Raw genomic sequence first — 24,507 nt, 5'->3', positions numbered from 1 at the left:
TTTTTTTCTTCAGAATGACAAAAGTGAAAGTTGCATTTTGATCAATTTTGATCAGGCATCTTAGTGAAAACCTAAGACCCAAAGTGTGTGCTGGTGCACACATACAAAGCAGTTTTCGTGTTCTGGCCCCCCCTCCCCGGCTCCCATGGACTGTCGCATGTATACACATGCCACACATAAAGAGTCCATTCTTGCTCACGAGCAGCTGAAGGAGGCTGGCCACTGCGGTCTTCTGCTCACTGGAAATTGGCAGCCTTTCTTCTCCTGTAAACAACAGCCTGACGTCACCCCATGCAGCGGTGATAGCAGACCCACTTTAGAGATTCTCCGTTGGCAGCGCAGTTGAAGGCCTGTCACGGGCTTTGGTCACCTTCAGCCTCACTTGAGTAAACGTCATGCAGGGAAATTTGTTAATGTCAGGAATCCGGGGTAGGCCTTTCAAGCTGTCTCTAAAGTCTTTATCCTTGAATTTGCACATAGAATCCTAACAAGAAACTTGTGTGATGAGCGGGAGAACTGGACTTTTTCCCCGTTTTAGAAATGAGCTAACTCAAGTCCAGAGAATTAAAAAGTGTGCCAGTGGTGGTATTACTGAGATTCAGGCCTTCTAAACACGGTTTTTGTCTCTCTTCCCACTGTTTTAAGTAACTTCTTTAGTAATTGTTAACTGTTCTATTCTGTTACTTCCTCTCCCTTCTGAAATGTGTGGAGATGATGATTTATGAGGTTTTTTTTTTTTTTTTTTTTTTCCTGTTAAGACATCTGCGCATTAAAATCAGATAGCCTTGATGCATTTGGGAACCCTCTGACAGTAAGGCAACCCACTCCCTTGTCTCAGAGCCTTTTGGAAAATCTAGTGTAAGTCTACACTCCCCAGCGTAATTGGAAAGATTTATTAACAAGATGATCCTGTTTTTCATTTGGTTTCTGAAAGCAACATAAAATTGAGAGAATGAATGATTACAGTTCTTTTGTGTTGTTAACTGGAAGAGACAAAACCAACATGAAAGAGCCGTTCTATTAGTTAGAAGTCAGATTTTTATTGGGAAGGAGAGGAGAGTTGAGCCACTGGTAAGAATATAATTTATTTGTTATGTAAAATAGTTGTCTTTCTCACGTGGCCACTTCTAGTGTATTTTCAGGCAGCTGCAAAAAGTGAAAAGGAAGAATTTTACCTTCTATGATTTATAGTTAGTTGCATATATGGCTTTGGACTATTTTTTTTTAAGATTTTATGTATTTATTCATAAGAGACAGTGAGAGAGGCAGGGACCCAGGCAGGGGGAGAAGCAGGCTCCCTGCGGGAAGCCCGATGCAGGACTCGATCCCAGGACCCCCCGGGGTCATGACCTGAGCCAAAGGCAGATGCTCAACCCCTCAGCCACCCAGGCGTCCCTGGACTACTTTAGGTTTGTAGATAACCCTTAGTTTTCTGTTTGTGACTCTGAGATGGTTTTTCACTGTGACATTAGGACTAGGCAGGGAGGGTTTTAAATATGTGTAGATTATCCACAAGAGATTACTTGTACTTTAACTTCTCTGCTGACTGCCCTAACCTGAGCCAGCCACCCTGATTTTGAGGTGTATGTTTAGGGAATGCAAACTGATGTTGATTTTACCTTAGCCTTGACAGAAAAACAGTTAAAACTCCATGTATCCAAAAGGCAAATACGATTTTTTTAAAGGCTGCTATCTAGCGCTGCACTTTGGAACACAGTAGGCACTCAAAAATGAATTTTAAATGAAGCTATGATAATCAGAAGTCAACTATGTTGGCAACCTCGATAAGCTAGCATCTGTACAGGAGCTCACTGAAATATATACCCAAAAAAGTGCATTTGGGGTGAAAAGAAATGTATTTTATTGCATGACTTAACATGAACCAAAAGAGCTGTTTATTTTGCATTTTATTTATTATTTCATCGAGTGGGGAAAAAATCGTTTTTGCCTTTAAAAGATGATACTGCTGGCTTTTACAGTCCCAGCGGGCCGGAGGAATAGAGACCAAGTACATAAAAGAGAGAAAGCAGGTGACTACACTTTCACTGTCCTTCCCTTCGACCTGTGGGTGACCAGGAATAAGGGGTCAGTCCCGGCCTCCAGTCGGAGCCCCTCAGTCCTGCTGGGCAGCGATGTGGGACACCTGGAGTCACCGCTGCCACCAGCGGCCGGGCAGCAGGGAGCCTGGGGAAGCCCCGGCCTGCAGGACGGCCCGGCTCTGCCGCCCTGCAGGTTAGGGAGCCGTGCCCCAGGCTCTCAGCCTCTCCTGCAACCCAGGTGGGGTCCTCATGGGCTAGACGCCGCCGGTAGAGGTAGGGGCGGGCGTGAGGAGCTCAGCCTGCGGGCCGTGGGCCAGGACTCCTGGGTAAGGGTCTTGGCTTCTGTTCCACCGGCGGGGGGGGGAGGGGGGGGTTCTGATGTGAGCGGGAAACAAAGGGGGAATTTTACTTTTAACCCTTCATAGAAGTATTAGCTTTTTATTTTTAACCATTCAGAGTTTGTTGAAAAATGGTAATTTGGCAGACGTCTTACAAATCATGACACCACGTCGAGGTCGAGGTGCATGGTGCGTCGCGGTTTGGAGGCACTCCAGGGGCATTATCCTCTCCCACAGCCACGGCCACTGCCACCTCCTGGGGTTGTGCTCTCCGCTCTTATATATAAGGAGAATTCTGAACGTTTACGGCTTGTCCAGGGTACCTAGGAGTAAGCAGGAGAGTACGGACTGGGATCCCTGGCTTTTGACCTGCTGCCCCAGTGTTCCCTCCGCCAAGCCAGGAGCAAGCACTTTTGTAGAGTTAATCTTTTTTTTTTTTTTAAAGATTTTATTTATTCATGAGAGACAGAGAGACACAGAGACATAGGCAGAGGGAGAAGCAGGGTGCATGCAGGGAGCCCGATGTGGGACTCTATCCTGGGACTCCAGGATCACGCCCTGGGCTGAAGGCAGACACCCAACTGCTGAGCCACCCAGGCATCCCAGGAGCAAAGCACTTTTGATGACATCCAGCTTCGCAGTCTGCCCCACCTCTCACGCTTGTATCTCCCCAGAAAACCCCAGCCAGCAAATCCAGACTGCTGACCAGGTCATGTTCAGGGTAAGAGCACATATATTATCAAAGGGCAGCTTCTTGATTGACTTTGAAGTTAATACTCCAATAAAAAAAAAAAAAAGAGCAGTCTTGTTATTTCTTACTTAGAAGCAGAATGGTAGTGCAGAATGAACCTTAGGGACCGTTCAGTTTTAATATACTTTTTTTTTTTTAATCTACAGTAAAGCTCTTCCATTAGGAGAGTGAAACTTCATTTAATTGCAAAGAAATAAGACTTAGGGCTCATTCCCCAGACCCAGATGAGTGTGCTCTTTCTTTTAAAAAGTATATCTCCCAGGAGTGCCTAGGTGGCTTAGTCGGTTAAGCACCAATTCTTGATTTTGGCTCAGGTCAGGATCTCAAGATTGTGAGATCAAGCCCTATGTTGGGCTCTGCGCTGGGCATGGAGCCTGCTTAAGATTCACTCTCTCCCTCTCCTTCTGCCCCCCTCCCCTTTGCCCCTCTCTCTCCCAAAAATGAATAAATAAATAAAAGTCTACATCCCTACACAGAGGCTACAATTGCCATCCCAGGAGCTAATTTGACAGGAGCTTCCAGCAGACATTCCTGAGTGCCTGCCCTGTGCAGAGCCCGGTGCTGGACCCAGAGCCACAGGAGTGTGGGAACCAACGGGGGAGACTTCATTCAAGCTAAGGCGCACCCAGTGCTCGGTGTTCAGACATTTGAAAGACCAGGACTGTCATAGATCAATTCATGGATAACTCAGATTTGGCCTCGGCCTTCTGGAAACATTTATGAAGAAGCTCTTTGTTATATAACCTTCTATCTGTATGAAGAAATGACAATTGTGACCACTTTGGAAAGTTTCAGAAAAATGCTGTTCCTCCCTGAGAAACTGAGGTATAAAGATTAAAAGTAAATTGAAAGGACGCCTGGGTGGCTCAGTGGTTGAGCATCTGCCTTCGGCTTAGGACGTGATCCTGGGGTCCTGGGATCGAGTCCTGCATCGGGCTCCCCAAAGGGACCCTGCTTCTCCCTCTGCTTGTGTCTCTGTGTCTCCCATGAATAAATAAATAACATCTTAAAAAAAATAAAAGTAAATTGAAAGCAAACGAGAAGCACCTGGGTGGCTCAGTCAGTTAAATGTCTGCCTTCAGCTCACGTCACGATCCCGGGGTCCTGGGATCGAGCCCCACGTTGGGCTCCCTGCTTCCCTGCTCAGCAGAGTCTGCTTCTTTCTCTCCCGCTCCCCCACTGCTCTTGTTCTCGCTCGTGTACACTCTCCCTCTCTCAAGTGAGTAATTTAAAAAATCTGGACCAAAAAAAAAAAAAAAAGCAAATGAAATTGTTAACAGCAGATTTTTCTTTGGGTGTTGTCCCTACAAGTTTTGACTGAGAACATCATATATTATTGTACCTTGTTATAAAAGCTCTGCTGATTACTTTTAATTCCTCGGCATACATTTTCAAGGAGCTGACGGCAAGCATGTCACACACTTGCTAGCCCTCCATGAGTGCTCTTCAGCTGAAAACCTGGAGAACCTTTTTGAAGCCTCTCATGATTTGGGCAGTCTCCAAGTCAAGCTGAATTGATAGGGAATGCAGAAAATGATCAGAATAATTACAAGTCCCATTATATAAGAGATTACTTTGCCAACAAAAACACTCATGGAATGCCTTTATAGACCTTCCTAGCACCAGAATTAAACTTGTCTTTCTCAGTAGCTGTTTCCAAAGCTGAACAAACTGCATTGTGTAAGTGGGTCAGTTTGTGCAGTATTGTGCATGAAATGTTCAGGTACACACACAAAGGCAGCTGGATTATAAATTTCAAGGGCAAACTAGCCTCCAGTAAAGCACAGACAGGAGGAAGCTATGTTACATTCTTAGAGGAAGAGGCGTTTCTCTTTAATTTAAAAGCTGTGTTCAATTTCCCCGTGTCTTGACTTGGCTCGTACTCACCTCTGTGAGCTCCAGGTTTTGCTCTTCAGCCAGTCTCTCTCCATTCTCTCACGTTTCTGCCTCCAAGTCCTTGAATCTCACTCAGCAGTACTTGGTTGTAATCAGGCAGTGCTGCCCTCCCTCAAGTCTCCAGGGCCTCAGAACTTGATGGAATGATTTTTGGATTTGCTTTTAAAAAATAAACAGATATCCCATTGACTGAGGCCTGTGCAGTACCTTTCTACTGTAATGCTACCGGCTTCAAATCAGGCCCAAGACAGAGGCAAAATATTATAAATGGTGCAGATGTGAACTTTGCTTAAGAGGCTTTGAGGGTCCTACCTCCATTTACTGTGTCTCTCCCAAAGTGTTCTTTATTTCATTTTGGTAGTGAAGACCAAAGTTGAATTTCAATAACAGCCTTTTTCATATTTGTAGCCTCCTTCTGAGTTGTGCTAGTTTTCCCTCTTAGATGATAAATGGTGGAGCGGGGGGGAAGGGGAGTTCCATAGATTTTTAGGGCAAGAACCCAAGTCGTCATTCATTGGGATTAAATTTTCAATTCATCACTTCAGGCCCCAAGACTTGAGGAGAAAAACAGGCACTGCACGTCTGCCTGCTTGATTGAAAGTGTCAGAAACCTATCAAAGTAACTTTGAAAACAGAGACTTGACTTACAGAATCTAAGAAAGGCTTGGGTCACCCAACTGTGGTACGCATGTGAAGTGTAGGATTGCAGTTGGCCTGAACGTGGTCAGAGTTCTCCTTTCACCTCTTTCTGCACATTTGTTTCATTCCTCCTCCTGGCAGACCATTTCCCCACAGAGTTGGAAGCATGGCCACCAGCAGTTTATTTTTTAGCTTCTGTCACCAAAAAGTTCTCTGGAGGCCAACTTAAAAAAAAAATCATAGTCGGGGAACTCATCAGATCAATATAGGTCATGTGTCCATTCCTGGAACACTCAGCAAGGATCAGGGGTGGGGGTCATGTAGGAACATGGTGACGCATGTGTTTACCCACACAACTAGAAGTGGGTGGGTGGATGGGCATTTCCCTGGATAAGAGATGATCGTTGCGAAGAAAATTCTGTAGCATGTGTGCTCACTACAACATGCCAGGCTAATGCCTTTCGAGGATTTTGACAGAAACTCATGGTAAAAAATACATTTTACATCGAGACGCACATTAGACACACGTTAAATATTTATTTTTCATGAAGCAGTATTCACCTTCGCTATGATTTAAGGCATTTTGATATTTCCTATTACATTCTATTGTAGTTCATTAAACAAATACTGATTTTAATTCACCTAATTGATTTCATGACTCATTAGTGGATAATGATCTCTAGTTTGAAAAAATACTATGCTAGACGTTAAAAGTAGCAGACAGTTCATATGAAAACAGATACTTGGGCATGAATATTTATTGAGTCTTGTTGAAGAAATAACTTACATTTTAAAAAGATGCTGGAGTCTCAGGGTGACAAATATGTGACATGAAAGCCCTTCCCAATTCCCATGGTGAATATGATGGTGCTTTTCCTACTGAAGAATCCTGGAGCCACTACCCAGACCTCTGTCAATTAAAGTGAACGAAACCAGCACTGTATGCAAGCATGCACTTCACTCTGTTTTAGATTTACCTTTTGCTGAGAAATACTGAAATCTGTAGACCTAGAAAATTTCCCAAAGTGCTTTCAATTCTCTCTTAAAGCATCAACACGACTTTCTTGAAAACCTCGTTGTGGCAGCGTGAAGGGCAGCTTTGCTGATCACTGTAACATTATAAAGAGACGGAGGATATATTTACTTACCAAGAGCCAGTTGAAAAGCCAAGGTATGGAATGACTCCTGAATGAGACATGGAAATGCAGAGAGGACTAGTAGAGCTCATAGAGGTCCTAAACCGATAAGCATGCAGTGCCATGAATCTCACTTGCGAAATGCAAAGCGGTGAAATGTTTAGGAGAGCATATTGGAGAATACAGAGTCAGGAATATGGAGAGATTTCATAAACAAGACACAAAATGTACTGACCATAAAGGAAAAGACTGATAAATTGGACTACGATTGATTAACTTCCGTTCATTACAAAGATGGGACAAACAGATTGGGAAAAGCATTTAGGACAGCTACAACGAAGGACTCATATTCAGAATACAAAGAACTGTCGTGGGAGTGTAAACTGGTACAACTGTGTTAGGAATAGGTCTGGTGGTATCTCGCGAAGCTGAAGATAAGATATCCTGTGACCTAGCAGTTTCACTCCCAGATTATACCTTCAGGCAGCAGTTCTTCAAACCTTTTGATCTCACTTAATACTTTTACGAATTATGGAGGACCTCAAAGAACTTTTGTTTATGTGGATTATAGCTAATGGTATCATCTGCCTTATTAGAAAACAGAGAAATTTAAAGAATATTTGTTTACTCATTGAAAACCCATTATGTGTTGACATAAGTAACATTTTATATGAAAGATAACTAAATTTTACCAAAACAAACCAAACATTAGTGAGAAGAGTGGCATCGTTTTATAGTTGTGCAAATCTACTTAATGTCTAGCTTAATAGAAGACAACTGGGTCCTTATATCTGCACCTTTGCATTCATCTGTTGTGGTATGTTGTTTTGGTTGAAGTGATGAAGAAAATGTGGCCTTGCACAAGTATGTAGTTGAAAAAGGAGTATTTTAATAACCTTTTCGAACAATTATAGATATTCTTCTTTGATGTCCAACTAAAACTACAAATGGTAGTTTTCTTTCTTTTTTTAACAAAATATTTTATATTTTTTATATTTATAATATTTTTTATAATTTATATATAAATATTATAATTTATAATATTTTTTATATTTAAAATATTTATTCATGACAGACACAGAGAGAAGGGCAGAGACACAGGCAGAGAGAGAGGCAGGGTCCCTCTGGGGAGCCTGATGTGAGACTTGACCCCAGGACCCCAGGATCATGACCTGAGCCGAAGGCAGACGCTCAACCACAGAGCCACCCAGGTGCCCCACAAATGGTAGTTTCTTAAAACTCGGTAGCAGTATGAAACCTGAAACCATGTCAATGAGTTTGTAGTTATTTATTAATTAAAATATCTTAGTTCGTCTTGCACGTTGCATAGATTTTTACTCATGCATGATTTTGTAACACCAAACATCCAATTATTTGGAAAATACTAGTTTACTGAATTATGCGGATCTTTTCATTGTTGACACGTTTCATTATACAACATTAAGATGTCACATTCTTTAACTCCACTACTGATCTCATTAGAAGACTGTTTAAGTATTGGGAAGCTGTCAAGCACCCTAGTGGCAGATACAAGTTTTCCAAAATTCCGATTTTCACTTGAAAGCCCGAATTTTATCACTGGCACCAAAACTGTCAGTTGTTTTTCTGAAGTGATAGGCTTCCTTGTCTGCCAGATACTCAAGTCTCAATAACCAGAGTTCGTCTGGCTGTCATTCCTTCAGTAAAAATGGTGTCCCGTGAAAAAAGCAGCCACCGTCAGCTCAAAGGCAAACAATTGCCCAAGTGTCTTTCTCCAGGCAACCTTCGAACCTTGGTATGCAGCAGAAGTGCTTTATGTGTACTCTCGCGTTTTGTCACAGAATATTAAAAAGACATGTTCTCAAGGGTAGAGATGGAACAAAATTAATATTTTTACTGCTCCGTTTTAATGCGAAGCTGGCATGTTTTCCTTAGTGTGCGGAGGTGAGGAACACAGTGATTGCTTGTGCAGTTTGGTACTCCTGCCTTTGTTCATGTCATTTGAACCCATCCCAGTTTTCCAATTTTTTTTTTTTAAGATTTTATTTATTTATTTGAGAGGGCTGGAAGTGGGGTGGGGGGGCAGGCACGAGCCTGGGGGGAGGGGGCTGGGGGGAGAGGGAGAAGCAGACCCCCCGCTGAGCAGGGAGCCTGACATGGGGCTTGATCCCAGGATTCTAAGATCATGACCTGAGTGCAAGGCAGACGCTTAACCGATTGAGCCACCCAGGTGCCCCCTCAGTTTTCCAGTTTTTCAGTAGTGAAGGGGTCTGGGATCCTGGGACCCCTTCTCCACTCCAGGTGTTCATTGGACTATGCTTGACGACTGCTGCCCTAGAGAAGGCACAGCTCTTGTGCACCAGGATACACCAGGATCCATACATTTTAGTGGGGGTCGAGGAGGGGTGTCTAGTGGGGAGGGTGCCTCTGGGATGCTGGCGATATTCTATTTCTTGACCTGGGTGGGGATGTCGCTCTATAATATGCAACTCGGTCCATCTGTATTTATGCACTTTTCTCTGTGTTTGTTAGTTACAAGTCCAGTTCTCTGACTTTTGCTAGTATTGCTAGTCTCTGGTTTAGTAAGATGGGGTGTTGAGAAGGGAGGAGCCACCCTCCAGCGTTCCCCTCTTTATACTGGATGCGGGATGTATTTGTCCAACCTCTTCTGCTTTTTGGGCTGTGGTTCCTTTGGTTCTATCACAAGTTGAGGTAGGAATTCAAATACTTCAGGTGCGTTTTCCTCCTCCTCATTACTGACGTGGCGAAGGCAGTAAAAATTATGACCAGGAAACTTTTTAAATTCAAAACTTCATGTAGTACTTAGTTATTTGAGACTTAGGAACCTTTCTGTAGAAGCTGTTCCTATATCCTTATTTTCTGGAAGGGGAACAGAGTGAAAAGTGACTTGAGTGAGGACTTAAATGGAGACTAAAACCATTTCTGATTCTTTCTGCTGTTATTAAATCTTAAAACTCTGGTGACTACAAATGAAAGAAGAAATAGCAATGAGATTTCAGCATTACTGGATTTTCTTACTTATGGTCGTGTGTTATAAGTGGCCAAATTTTATCTCTGTGACACTGAACTAAGCCCACCGAGGTCCTAAGATTTGTATTTCATAGGTAAGAAAACCCAGGGACAGAAAAGATCAGTAACTAACTGTACCAAAGCGAAGACTAGTCTAGATTGCGTGACTCCTAGGATTTGCTTTTCCCATGAAGCTAGATGAATTGTAAGGAATTCGAGACAGTTACCAAGCTGCGGACTCTTTTGTGTTTACCTCTTTGGCCCTCTTGCTGCAGGCCGAGCTCAGGCTCTCCCACTTCTGATCAGGACCATCAGTCATGTTCTGTATGTACATGAGCACCATCTACTGTGCTTCCTTATGTTCTGAGACTTGGAATGAGGACATTTAGAAAACCACAAAGACCTAAATCATTTCAGTTTTGTCTGTTAGGAACCGAGTCCGTTGAGGTGTGAATTCTCGGCTACTAATCATGGCCTTCAACCTCCATCCCCGCGCCATAAGCCAAGAGGAGTGTTTATTCCCCGGTTCTCAGTTGTCAGGATGACTGCAGAGCGGTGGAGCTGAGCTGCAGATGTGCCTGGTCTTCCAACAGGACTTTCCTCTCGTTCCTTGGCAGAGGTTCACACACTCTGGGTTTGTGTGTGCAAGAGTGTGTGCCCTGAGAGAAGAGCATTATCCCAGCTTGGTCGCAACAGATTAGGCAAAGATTGCTGGACCCTGGAGGATATGCCTGTAGAACAAGCTCTGATTTAAGTGGACATGTGAAGTCTTCACGAAAGTGGCTGAGAATCTCTGCCAACAGAGTGAAGGATGTTAGAAAATAAATTAAGGCTCTTTTTATAGTTTGTCCGGACTAATCTTTTTTTTTTTTCTTTTGAAGTGATATTTACCTTTGCTAAGGGTTAGTGTCCCTAGATAAATAAAAACATTTTTGGATAATATAGGCCTGTTGTTTCACAACCAGGACCCACATTCAGTACATATTTTTTCTCCTTAACTCCTCTCAGGATATTATTTCTAAGATTTAGGTCTTAACCCAAGTCTTTCACAAAGTGAGATATAACAGAAATCTAAGAAATGAAACTACTAATTGCACTTTTACTGATGCATTTCAAATAGGGCAGTCTAATTATAAGCAACCCTATACACAAATGGCTGTTGCTCTTGCCCCAGTTTTCCCCTTTTAACCAGACCCAGATGCTGCTGCCACGGGAGGCATTATCTGTGCTCATAGAATCTGAGGGTCAGAGTAGAGGAAGGAGGGAAGATTATGGAAACAGTGGCCAGGGGAGTGGAGGCCAGGAACAGAACCAGTCTGGTCACACTGTGGCAGTTTCCTGCCTTCTTGCCTTGCTACCAGAGTTCTTCTTACTCATCCTCGTCAAGTGCCACTGAACACAGTTAACAAATGTGTGTGTGGGGCGGGGGGGGAGAGGGGGAGCAAGAGTCTTCTTTAACATGTAGCAGGGAAGATAAGAGCATGAGTTTGGAGTCTGATGCTTCAGACTTGAAATCACATCCCAGCTGTGGAATCTTTGGGCAGGTGGCTCTCCTTCACCTGCCAAGTCTATTTTGTCTTCTGTGAATGAGGATAATTATAACTCCTTCTCAAGGTCACTCTAGGATTAAATTAAGACTTGTGTACGTACACCGGACATGGGCCCATGCTTAGGATGTAGTAAGCTCTCGGGAGATAGTAGCTCTTACCATGTAATGCAAAAAATTGAAAGGTTCATTAATGATCCCTCTAGCATACATTTTCTTTCTGACCATGTTTTATTGCAAATATCTAATTGAACTCTGCTCCCTAGAGGAACTGACGTTTCAGGAGTGGTAGGATAGGAGGGAACTTTTGTCAGAGAGATTCTAGGGAAAGGGGCAGGTGAAGGTGGGAAATGCAGGGGATTTAGAGCATCGTGAGGTTCTGTGCAATGGGGAGAGGAAGACTAAGAAATGGGATTGGGTGCCTTCTTTCCCCAGAAAAGGGGGAGAAATCTTCTTCATTTTCCTCCTCCCTATTGAGCCACATACATGTTGTTGCCAGGACCCCACACTCAGGTTGAGGTTGTTAAGACCTTTTCTGCCCTCCCACTGCACATTCAGGCACAGAGCCGACCCGTGCTTGGGTCTTGCCCCCGTCCCTCAAATCCGAATCTCTTCAGGGGTGAGACCCAACAGCACCTCAGGGAAATGATGTGCAGCCAGGGCTTGGAGGCACTCGAGCTATGTGTGGGTTAAGTATACTTGTGGAGGTTAGCCTGGACACCTGCCCATTCCAAGTCCTAAACAAGTGAGGACTTCTTACGTACACATGTGCATGGGCATGCACTCATGCACATGTGAGTATGGACATACACTCTTAACTTCACCAAAACTTAGCCCTTTGCTGAGTCTATGGTCGTGAGGGGCGTAGAAGAGGCTATTGTCACCGCTTTTATGGTGGAGAAATAAGTTTATTTACAAATAACCATAAAATTTCTGAGATGTCATGAATGCCATAATAGAGGCAGAGATTAGGATGACAATTCAGCGGAAGGAAGCACTCATACGTGCTAGCATGGAAGGCTTTTTAGAGGAAGTGCGTTTTGACTTGAATCTTAAAGGATGGGTAGAGTTCTGGATCATGGGGATGGAGAAGGAAAGGCATTCCAGAGAGAGGGAATGTTGTCAGCAGAGATGCAGAGATGGAAAAGCCCGAGGTGTACATAGGAACACTGGATGGGCCAGCTAGGGAGAGAGTTGAAGTTTACGCTGAGGTATCTGGCCAGTTAGTGGGTGTTTTGAAGCAGAGGCTAATGTGGAGAGAGCTGCCTTTTAAAGAAGGCGAATCTTCCTGATGGTTCTCAGGATAGAGGACTGGAAGCAGGTGCATTTTCATGGATGTACTGGCTTTTCTGAAGACATAGAGGCTGCGTGAAGGAGTGAGGGAACAGTACCTGGGCAGTGGATGGTGGTGGGGTGACTGGAGAGAACAGGAAACGGGAGGGGAGGCGACTGGATCAGGGGAGAGGAAATTCAATTCTTTTGCTCGACCTGTGGTTGCCCGATGTCTACATGTTATTCTGCAAGATCTGTGTTGGCCCATTTCAAACCACGATTTGGGTTATTTCTCACAATGCAAGGGTGCAGAAAAAAAAGCTGGAAAAAAATTTTTTTGAAAACTACCTCTTTTCCCCGAGACTTTTTTCCCTGAAATTGAGCGTAGAACAGTAGAAAAATTGTTTATGATAAGGTGTTCCTATTGCAACCTGCTTATAACTGCTGATTCCCCCCAACCACCCCCAAATTATTTCTAAAAACCTGGCAGTAGACAGACTTCTCTGGAAAACCATCTGCAGCTCTCACTTCCCTGAATCTCATTCTCCCTTTGTCAGGCATTCTTTATCTAATGGCCCAGATAAAATGAACTCTGGGAGAATCTGAGTGCATTTCCACTTATGAGCACAGAGAAATACTTTATTTAGAAATAGGAAGGGTTTTGTTGCAAGCCAACCCGTGTGGCTGCTGAGCTCTGCTATCCAAAAATTCAGGAAGGCATGTGGGTGTGGGGACACCTTTCCTGGATTTGCCTGGATTTGCCCTGGACTCAGAATCTTGAGAAGGGATCGTGATTTATGTTATTTCCAGTTAATATAAATATTAAGAATGAGAAGAAAGGCTGTTGTTACTGCTGTCTTACAAATGAGACTAATTAGGCAAAAACCATCCACGAGAGAGGTTATGATATGGGATGAGGATGGGAGGTGGCCTTGCCTTAGGAAGTTTCTTCCACCTTAAAGAAATTTAAAAATTGGGTGATCCCTGGGTGGCGCAGTGGTTTGGCGCCTGCTTTTGGCCCAGGGCGTGATCCTGGAGATCCAGGATCGAATCCCACGTCGGGCTCCCGGTGCATGGAGCCTGCTTCTCCCTCTGCCTGTGTCTCTGCCTCTCTCTCTGTGTGTGACTATCATGAATAAATAAATAAAATTTTAAAAAAAAGAAATTTAAAAATTGGTATAAAGACAATATAACAATATTTAAAGTTTTTATTTTTAGGAAAGACACCTAATCAAAGCCATTGAACTACTGTTTTTATTTTTGACATTTGCCTTATTCCAAGTATACTATTTATATAAGGATAAGTAAAATTCATGCCATGATGTTGTCTGCAATATGCACTTAAAATATAACAATCATTTTCCTGTATCTCTATGTCATTTTTATTATAGAAATTTAGCATTATACAAGTTTTGTTAGATTTATAAATCATAATTTATCAAGCATTCTTTAATTCTGGATCGTTAGATTATTCCTTGTTTTTAGGTACGAGAAAAACGCTGCTTGTATATCTTCTACATATGCCATTTTGCTTTTATTCAGTTACTTTCCTCGAACAGATTCCTGGGAGTAGATTTATTTAGTCAGAGGGTATAATAATATCTTTATGGTGCTTGTGTCAGTTCCTTTCTAAAAATGAGTACTTTCTGTATCTGCTCAATGCTCTAATGATAATAAACCTAGAAACTATAAAACTTTCTTATTTTACTGCAATTTTGATGTTAGGGTTTTTAAAAAGGACTTATTTGTTTGAGAGATAGAGAGAATATGTGAGTGAGGGGCAGAGGAAGGGAATCCTCAAGCAGACTCTCTACTGAGTGCAGAGTCTGATGTGGGGCTTGATCTCACAACCCTGAGATCATGAGCTGAGCAGAAACCAAGAGTCGGTTGCTTAACTGACTGAGCTGCCTTGATTTTAGTGTTTTTTTTTTAAGATTTTATTTATTTATTCACGAGAGACACAGAGAAAGAGAGAGAGGCAGAGACACAGGCAGAGGAAGAAGCAGGCTTCATGCAGGGAGCCCGATGTGGGACTTGATCCCGGGTCTCCAGGATCCCGCCCTGGACCGAAGGCAGACGCTCAACCACTGAGCCACCTAGGAATCCCCCTGATTTTAGTTTTTTAATCTCAGATTGACAACAAATACTATTTCCTTAAAATTAGGATCTCATAAATACATTTATAGCTGTACTATAAATTAAAAATAACTTAAGTTCATGAATTTATTATCTAAATAACTGATATCCTTTATTATGTAAAATAAATCCCACACATGATCTTCTCTTTTCTTTAATATTTCCAGAAAGTTCATCTCACTAGTTTTTTTAAACTATAAATTCCTTTAAAATCCCTCTTTTTCCTTTCTTCATAATATACTAGGTCAATTCAATCGTATTTCCATACCTACTGTGTCTCAGAGTTTCCTTTAAAAATTCGGTGTTTTGTACATACGCTTGTGTATTTTTCTTTTGTTAATTTTAAAAAGGACAAACCTCATTCTTATTTGAGCTATTATATATTGATCTGGTATATTAAAATACATTTTTCTGCAGTTGCAAGTCATTTCGTGTTTAGGTGGGTCTTTTTCCAAGGGCTTATTTTCTGTGTGTCTGATATATAGCTATGTTAAGACTAAAATAAGCTTTGTGGCTGAGAATAGTCTCCTTGCCAGTTGGTTTCTGCCACACTTTTCTTTCCCCTCTGGTCCATCCTATTCATTACCCCCAGATTAATTTTCCTAAAACACTGCTTACTGAAAAACCTCACTGAAAAAACCTTAATTGACTCCCCATTTCTAGATGAATTGAGTGTAAACTTTTCACCTTGGCATTTAAGACCGACGACAAAACATGCTTGTGCAGGCTCCTGAGAACCCCCGGTGAGGACACTGGCTGCCACGGCCCCCCACCCCAGAAACCTCTAGGGGTAGGACCCTCTGAAGTCCCTCGCTTTTAAAGCTCCCCCGGTAGAGCACCGCTGGCCAGGGCTGACTTACCCTGGGAGAGGGCAGACACAGGCTTCCATCCTGGCTTTGCTGCTTCCCAGCTTAATGATTTCCAGCATGGGTGCAGGGCGAAGTGTAGGCTTTCTTCTCTCCATAAAATGGGGTCAAATAGTATCTTGTGGGAATCGCTGCAATTCTGCATCCAGTAATTGGTACAGGGTAAGAACTAAGCAAATATTGACTGCTACTGTTTCATAGTAATAGTAAGTAGTCATAAAAGTCCTAAGCTTTGCATTCGGGCAGAAATGGGCTTGTATAACTCAGTTCTTCCTTCCCGATTGTATCTAAATAACATGGTTCTCTGGCCCTCAGTCTCCTCACCTACAAACAGGGCTAATGATACCCCCCTTTTTAAATATAAGGTACAAGATAGAAAATATTAGCATGTTGCTACATAGGGACACAAAATTATGTGCCAGGGACTGTTCTTAGCTCTTATGTTTTAATTACCCTTCCCATGAACCCTGTGGGTTGATACCACTGCTATCATTATTCTACAGATGAAGAAACTAAGACACAGAGAAGTTAAGTGACTTGCTCAAGGTCACACAGGTAGGAAACCATGTGTTTCGACTCAGTTCTCTCACTCCAGAGCCCATTCTCATCCCCTGTGCAGTATTCCTTCTCATTATTGTATTGCATTATTATTGACTGACTTTATTCCCACCCCACACACATCTCTGTCAGCACTAGCTCCCTTAGGAGGGTAATTGTTCTTTATATCCCCTTGCAGCTCCTAACAAGTACCTCATCTGTAGAAGACACTAAACCAGTGTGTGTTCAACTGAGCATAATAAACATACCCATTTTTCACATCTGATCATAAGTAAACTAGTTTTGGCTTTAGGCAGCTATCTTCTGGCAGACTGTCTTCTAGCTTCAAATTAGAGGACTCTTAATTTGTGCACTTAGCTGCTTTTTCCTAGCCTCTTCCTTTTAAGCTTTAAAAGTCTGTGTCCTGAGGAAGGGAGGGTGGGAGTCTGGGTTATAGGATTTGATAGGGACTCTCCAGAAGGCCCGGGCACCTGGAAGGCAGCCTGGTTGGGGATGCTGGAAGGTGAGAGTCCAGCCTAGGAAATAGCTGTCTCAGGGGAAGGCAGGGTTAGCTGCCACCCATTTTGCCCTTCCCCCAATGACTGTGCCAAGAAGCAGCTCCCTCCTGCAGTTAACCCTGTACACCTCATTGGGTTCAGAGAGATGTTGCATTCATTTTCCGAAAAGTATGACCCCATCTTGACTTGCTGTTTTTAAAGGGGTCAGTTTGGAGGTGATTATCTTCCCTGACCTCTTTCCCAGTCTACAATGTAATGAGAGCATCAGTTACATTCTCTTTTCATGCTGCTACCCTGACTTTATGGATTTCACACTTACCCCTTAAAAGACCCTTTTATTTTAGCTTTCTCTAGAGCAGAAATTTAGATGTACATCTTCCTTTTTTACTTATATTCTGAAAATTTGGAGATTTAATCAGAATTCCTATCTTCCTGAGTAATCTGAAATTCTGTATTACAGTTGTGATTTTTTTCTTTGATATTAAAATTTTATCTGGATCTTTGATTTTTTATAACACCTGGTATTGTATTTTTATATTATCAAATCAACATATATTCATCATAGAAAACTATGTAAAAATGCAGAAAAGATTAAGTTAAAAAATAAAAATTATGCAAAATTGTGGCATTTAGCGATACTTACTTTTAACAATTTGACAAGTGCTCTTCCGCTGTTTTTTCAATGAATACACACACACATAGAGTGTATACACACACACAGTGACCTTTCTTCCATAAAATTACCATTTGGCTGCACATAGTAGATCTTAATTTTCTTTCATTGTGTGATTTATAAGTATTATCCATTGACTTGTTTGAAAAAATAGTGGAAATGAATTAAAAGGGGACTTTGTATACATTGCTGACAAACATCAGGCATTTATTACTAATGCGTTTCTTAGGACCTGGGCAGCCTTTTGTCTGAGCTCCATTTGATAGTCTGTCTCAGTAGTAAGAGTGACTAAAAGAAAACAAGCTTGACAGGGAATTTCAAGGTGGTTCCCTCTATGGATCACAGGCACTGGCCTTCCCCTTGCCACTCGAGTCCTGTTAGGGAAACAAAGCTGCCTTTGGACTGTGCACTACTGTATGTGGCACTTGATTCTATATGTGCTGGTTTTCCACATACCTCGCCAAATTGGTTTCCTGACCATGACCTTGTAGTTCAGCATTTCCCTTTCCCGCCACCCGTTTCCTGCCTTTACTTTTGATCGTCAGGATTTTTTTTCACATGAATCCCACAGTAGTAATGTAATAGTCAGACCCACTATTGGGAGACCCCACCCTTGGTCTTCTGAAATTCTTTTTGGAAAAATACATTTTATCGGTCTGTACTCAGTAATTGTTATATGAAACTACCACACAATGAAAAAAACTGTCTTTTTCATTTTATTTTTTGTAGCAAATTTTGGCATCAACATTGCTGTTTTCAGCTCTTAACCTATATGCGCATGACTCCTACTTCTTATTCAACCCTCACATCTCCTCTCTGTTCCAGTTCTGTATACTTTTAGGATATCTCTAGTTAAGTATAACATTATCACTTTAAACTCAGCCTCTTATATGGACCTCATTATCTTGCATACAGACCTGCTTCAACTACCTGTCATTTTTCTTTCCTGTGGAATCTACTACTCTTTCACTGTCCTAGAATAACTATTAGTAGAAATAAATACCACTAGAGCTAGTGAGAAAAAAACAGTAAGGTGGCCAGATGCAAAGAAAATATACAGAATTCAATAACTTCCCGGTACATCATCAGTGATCACTTTGAAAATGTAGTGAAATAAAGCCCCCGTCACCATTGCAATTAGAACTATGTAATATTCAGGAAAGATTTTAATGGTAATTCTGTAAGATATATAACAAAATTTTGCTGAAGGACTAAATATATAGAAAGGCATATTCCTAGATGAGAAGATGCCAGTCTTCCCCAAAGTGGTCTATAGATTCAGTGCAATTACAACCAAAAGTCCTAATGGAATTTTTAAATAGAATTTGATAAGCTGATTCTACTGTTTCTCAAAATTTGAATAAGAAGAATAGTGAGGGATCCCTGGGTGGCGCAGCGGTTTGGCGCCTGCCTTTGGCCCAGGGCGCAATCCTGGAGACCCGGGATTGAATCCCACGTCAGGCTCCCGGTGCATGGAGCCTGCTTCTCCCTCTGCCTGTGTCTCTGCGCCTCTCTCTCTCTGTGACTATCATAAATAAATAAAAATTTAAAAAAAAAAAGAAGAAGAATAGTGAAAAGGAATAAGAAAGAAAGAAATAGTGAAAGAAATAATCCTAATGGGTATAGTTCTACCTTAAATCTAGCATAATTAGTACATTAAAAATGATGCCATTGACAAAAAAAAAAAAAATCATGCCATTGGCACAGGAAGAAACTAACAGATCAATGGAATGGAATAGAATCCAGAAGGGAAAAAAAAAGACATAGAACCAAACTTAAGATATGATAAATACAGCTTTCGTAATCAGAGGGAAGAGAATGGGCTGTTCAATAAATAGAAAGAAGGGATAAAGAGAATGTTGTAAAGCCCCTGAAGTGAGAGAGAGTGTGTGGTGCTTCCCTTGGAACAAGATGTTCTCATGACTGGAGAGGACGAGTAGGAGCAGTGAGAGAGATGACATTAAGGAGGTGAGCCGGGGTCCTTATAAAGCCTTTTCGAGTGTGGGTCTTTTATTCAAGTGCCTTAATCATCCTCAGATTAGTAAAAATATTCTCATATATTTTCTTCCGTGTTCTTTTATGATTTCTTTTATTACATTTAGATCTTGAATTTATCTGGAATTTATTTCTGTTCATTACATGAGGTAAGGATATGACTTTCATTTTTCCTGACTAAAATAATAGCCAATTATCCCAACTGCATTAATTGAATCTTCTCCCACTGATTTTAAATGCTGCTTTAAGCATCATCACATACAAAATTATTTTTCTGGGTTTGTTTCTGAACTCTGTTCCATCTGATAAACCTGTCGGAGTATTCCCATTTCTATATAAAATGCATCACCTTGGGTAGTCTTAAGCAGCAGAGTGACATGATGAGATCTACACCAGAGATCACACTGGCCAGTTAGGATTCTGTCCCAGTAAAATTCAAAGCAGGACAATTTCAGCTGGAAATACACTGGAGCAGTTGGAGTGGAACGGGCAAAACCTGGTGCTTGCTCGAACGCTGTGCATTTAGAAAGAGGAGGGGATGAGAATGGTGCTCAGGTTTCTGACATGGGAAACTGAATGGATGAGGCTAATGCCTCCCACTGAGAAAGAGGAAGAGCGGCTGATCTGAGGGGAGGCTTGAGAAGAGAATGAGTTCGGTTTTAGACATGTTGAATTCGAAATACCAAGAAGACAGAATTCTCAGAGGAGAAGTAGAGTTAGGCATTTGAGCGTGTAAGTGCAAATCTCATTAAAGATCTGGGTGAAGAAATACTTAGGAGGCGTCAGCAGATACCGCCCACAGTTGGTGTGTGGAAGTAGATGAGGGTGTACAGGGAGAGGACGTAAGTGAGCAGGTGAGGAAAGCATCCTCTGAAATACTTGAGCCTCACCAGAAAAGTGGAGAGAAATCCAGGTGAAGTGTTTTGGAAGGCAGGGGAAGAGGACGTTTAAAAACAATAGAATATGGTACAGTAGTTTACAGTCCTGTCCAGAGCTCAGGAAAGCTAAGCTCTAGAAAGGTTTCTATGGACTTAGTAACAAGGAGGCCCTTGCTGACTGTGACAAGAACATCTAACTCCATCTAGATGGAGTGCTGGCATGGAAACTTGTAGTGAGTTGAGCAGTGAACGGGAAGAGGAAAAAGTCAATATAGGCACTTGTTAAGAATTTTGACTGCAAAGAGAAGAGAGGTGGTGATGCCTAAGAGACAGTGTAGAGTTGAGCAATCTTCTGAGTTTCTTTTTTGAAAATGAAGAAGGTTTCAGTATACTTAGATGCTGATGGGAAGGATCCAGAAAAGGGAAAGGAAATAATCCACAGGTCCTGGTCTCTATGGTGGCTGACAACAAAAACCCCAGAGGGATTGGGAGGCAGAGACAGGGTGCACGTCAGGTTGTGGTGCTAAGAGAGTGTGAAGGCTTCTGTTTTCTCTGTGAAGTAGGAGCAAGGTTTTCTGCTGTGAACAAAGAGAGATGTGGTAGGGGTTTGAGAAAAATGCAGAAAGACTGAAATAGCCATTAGTAGAATGGAGAGTGGCAACTAGCACAATATGATGCTTTGGCTATGTGGAGTTTAAATTCAGAGGGACAATATCTATGTGAGGGGAAGGTCTGGAGCTGAGGCTTGAGTTCAAGATTAGATGTAGGCTTTCAGATCATTAGGAACCTTAAATTAAGGGTTGAGAGGAAAATGATCAATTGGCGGAGCAAATGGATCAGAGGAAGATACTCCAGACAAGGGTATTGAAGAGGAACAATAGAAATAGAAATACCCGAGGAGTAGGGTATCATGGTGACCAGTAGTTTCAAGTGGAAGGGGTGAGCTGATGAACAAAGGCAGTGTAGAGCCATGTTTTTTTTTTTTTTTAAGATTTTATTTTTTTATATATAGAGAGAGCACAAGCAAGGGGGTGGGGGACAGAGGGGGAGAGAGAGAGAGAGAATCTCCCCAGACTCCCTGATGAACACAGAGCCCTATGAGGGGCTCAATCTCAGGACCCTGAGATCGTGGCCTGAGCCAAAATCAAGAGTCAGGCGCTTAATTGACTGAGCCACCCAGGCATCCAAAGCTGTGGTTCCTGACCCTGACTGCACATTAGAATCACTTGGGGAGCTTAAAGCAAGAACCCAGCCCTCTGCCAACCCAAGACCGGTTAAATTGGGAGTCTGCAAGTGGGGCCCTGGCATCAGCATTTATTTTGTACTGAGAGAAGTATCTCGTTGGTAGCAAGGTTGAGACTCACTGCTGTAGGGAGAGAATGATGAAGACCAAGTCGTGCTTGGACTTGGCAACCAAGTCATCAGTGGCTTTCAAAGAGTCGTTTCAGTAATGAACGCAGTGAGACCAGATTCCAGTCCGTGGGAGGAGGGGCTGGCTCCTCAAGACAGAGAGTTGTGTGGTGAAAGTGAAGTAAATGGAAGGAACTGATACTCCATGGCCCCCATCATCTTATAAAGTAGGTGTTGTTGTCAGCCACTAACTGTAAATGGGGTGCGGATCTATTTGAGACTTTGTGGACAGTGGGGGGGAAAACTGAACAAATGCTGTGAGGGGTTGTAAGAGACTGTAAAGCCGCAGTAATGGCCTAGATGAGCATGAATTGCATTCTGTAATTATCTGGCCTCTGTTACTCACTGTTATTGAAGTAGCACGTACAGCGCTCATGCATATGGTGGAGTTGCATCTAAGGCAGGAGATAAGTTTTGAAGATAGCATGTAAGGCAGAAATTGCATTTGGTCAAACTTGCTCTTGTAAATCCCCAGGAAGGTGCGCAGTGAAATGACATTCCGTCTCCCCAGAGAGCCAGTTTTCCCTAGCAGCAGTGGACTAATCACGGTTTCTTTACTTGGGCCCGGATGAAATAGTTGACTTGCATATAACTAATGTTATATGAAAAAGGTCTCTTAATACTAAAACCACACTCCGCTTAATTAAATACTCTCTTGAGTCATTAAGGAGGGATACTTAAATACTGAAATGGACTAAAGGTGCAAAATTCGTTTCCCCTCTCCTGTCCTTTTGAGCATGATAAAATAAGTAAAACAGAGGGAGTTGCCTTTGCTACCTAAATTGTTATTTTCCAGTTTCTTCTTCTTTTTTTTTTTTTTTAAGATTTTATTTATTCACGAGAGACACACAAAGAGAGAGGCAGAGGGAGAAGCAGGCTCCATGCAGGGAGCCTGACATGGGACTTGATTCAGGGACTCCAGGATCACGCCCTGAGCCGAAGGCAGACACTTAACCGCTGAGCCACCCAGGCGTCCCCTCCAGCTTCCTGGATAATACACTACTGTATTTTTTTTTTAATTTATGTATGTATTTGAGGGGGGGGGGTACAGGAGGGGCAGAAGGAGAGGGAGAAGCAGACTCCCCGCTGAGCAGAGAGCAGGACGAGGACAAGGACCCCAAGACCAGGACCTCAAGATCATGACCTGAGCTGAAGGTAGACACTAAACTGACTGAGCTACCCATATGCTCCTCACACTACTGTGTTTTTTCTTGCTTGTCCCAAATTATTTTGAGACAGTAGAATACAGTGGTTAAAGTGTTTTACTAACCAAAAACAGGGGCCATATTTATGACATTTAAATAATTGAACCTGCTGCAAAGGGGACTTCCTCAAATCTCACAACAGAACAGAATCACCAGTCATCACACCAGAGACCTTTACACTAAGATAAATGGTAAATATGCTGGGATATTGTGGATTTCTAGTAATGTGTGTTTTACAGATCATCTTCACCAAAACCAACTCTGCTATGTGTTGAAGGCACTCTTGTAGATTAAGTGATACCGTGAGTTGGCCAGATTTTAGGTCTCATGATTTTTCGCAAAAATAGACATTTATTTTAAAAGAGCATCCCTACTGAAAAGGGACGATGAAATGAAGTCTAGTGATCTGTTAATGAAATGAAGGGATGGCTCAAAATGGAGTGAGAAAGAAGCAAAAAGAAGCAAGCTTCATTTTAATATAATGAAGTGGGGGAAAGGTACATCTAAGATTAGAGCATTTCTAAGTACAAGGCTTTTTATATAGCTGGATTTTGTAATGGTCCCTTTCAAATTTGTAGTAATTACTATTGTAAACAACTCATTACCAGTTCTTTGAAGTATGTGTGTCATGTTTGCAAAGATGTTTTCTTTTCAGAATAAAACCTGCAACTGATAAACATACTCACTTTTACAAATTGCCTATTTGAAAAAAAATTACCACATTTTGGCTCAGAAAATTAATTAGATTAAGCCTCTGAACTCTTTGAAACAATTGTACTGTGTAAGCTTATGAATAACATTTAGTTAATGCAGAGTTTTAAAGCATCTCAAAGACGTAAAATTAATTATTCACTACTTTTTTAAAAAGAACCATAATGAGTTGAATTATAAATGCCTTAAAACTTAAACTTAGCCTGGCTAGTTCCATGGCTATCCCACTGCATTAGAGTACTAGAGTCATTTATGCCCCATAATCATATAATAGCTAATACATTTATTGAGCATTCTCTGTATAAGGAACTGTTCTGAGTGTTTTATGTGTATTAACTCAGTTAATCATTATAGCTCTGAAGCAGGTCTTATTTTGTCCAGGATTTCGTAACTAGTATGTGCAGAGCCAAGACTTGTACTCATACCATCTGCCCCCAAAGTCTTAACCACTATGCTACACTACCTGTACTTGAATATGTAAGTTCTGAGATGGAGTTTAACATTCTTGCGTTTGGCATATATCTTATTTCTTAAAGAAATGGAGAGAGTTCGGGGCGCTTGCGTGGCTCCGATGTAGGTTGAACATCGACTCTTGACTTCAGCTCAGGTCATGATCTCAGGGTTGTGAGATTGAGCCCCACATTGGGGTCTGTGCTGGACATGAGCCTGCTTGGGATTCTCTCTCTCCCTCTCTCTCTGTGCATCTCCCCTTTGCCCCAGTCCCCCACGTGCTGTTTCTAAAAAAAGAAAGAAAGAAAAAGAAGAAAGAAAGAAAGAAAGAAAGAAAGAAAGAAAGAAAGAAAGAGAAAGAGAAAAAGCTCACGATATTAACTTGGATGGATTGTACAAGTTATGATACCCCGCAGAGAGTTTTCAGTTTCAAAGGCAGAATTCTTTTTTTTTTTTTTTTCCAAAGGCAGAATTCTTGAGATTTTGTGTACTTCAGGATATT

General features: G+C 42.0%; 1 protein-coding gene and 1 long non-coding RNA gene across 3 annotated transcripts in view; one reads left to right on the top strand and one right to left on the bottom strand.

The window, feature by feature from the left end:
- The window catches only part of SERTAD2 (SERTA domain containing 2), a 114,081-nt gene that overhangs the window by 17,678 nt on the left and 71,896 nt on the right, over window positions 1-24,507 (top strand). The gene's annotated exons all lie outside the window — the stretch shown is intronic.
- Window positions 1,024-5,194, bottom strand: LOC144323104 (uncharacterized). Its single transcript, XR_013388638.1, has 3 exons — window positions 5,016-5,194; window positions 2,533-2,700; window positions 1,024-1,146 (listed from the first exon to the last, which is right to left on the bottom strand). It is a non-coding gene; the product is annotated as an uncharacterized LOC144323104 (long non-coding RNA).

The sequence above is a fragment of the Canis aureus genome, chromosome 11 (assembly GCF_053574225.1).
Source record: "Canis aureus isolate CA01 chromosome 11, VMU_Caureus_v.1.0, whole genome shotgun sequence".
Taxonomy (NCBI): domain Eukaryota; kingdom Metazoa; phylum Chordata; class Mammalia; order Carnivora; family Canidae; genus Canis; species Canis aureus.
The sequence above is the reverse complement of the archived record's forward strand: the minus strand, read 5'-3'. Positions and strand labels throughout refer to the sequence as shown.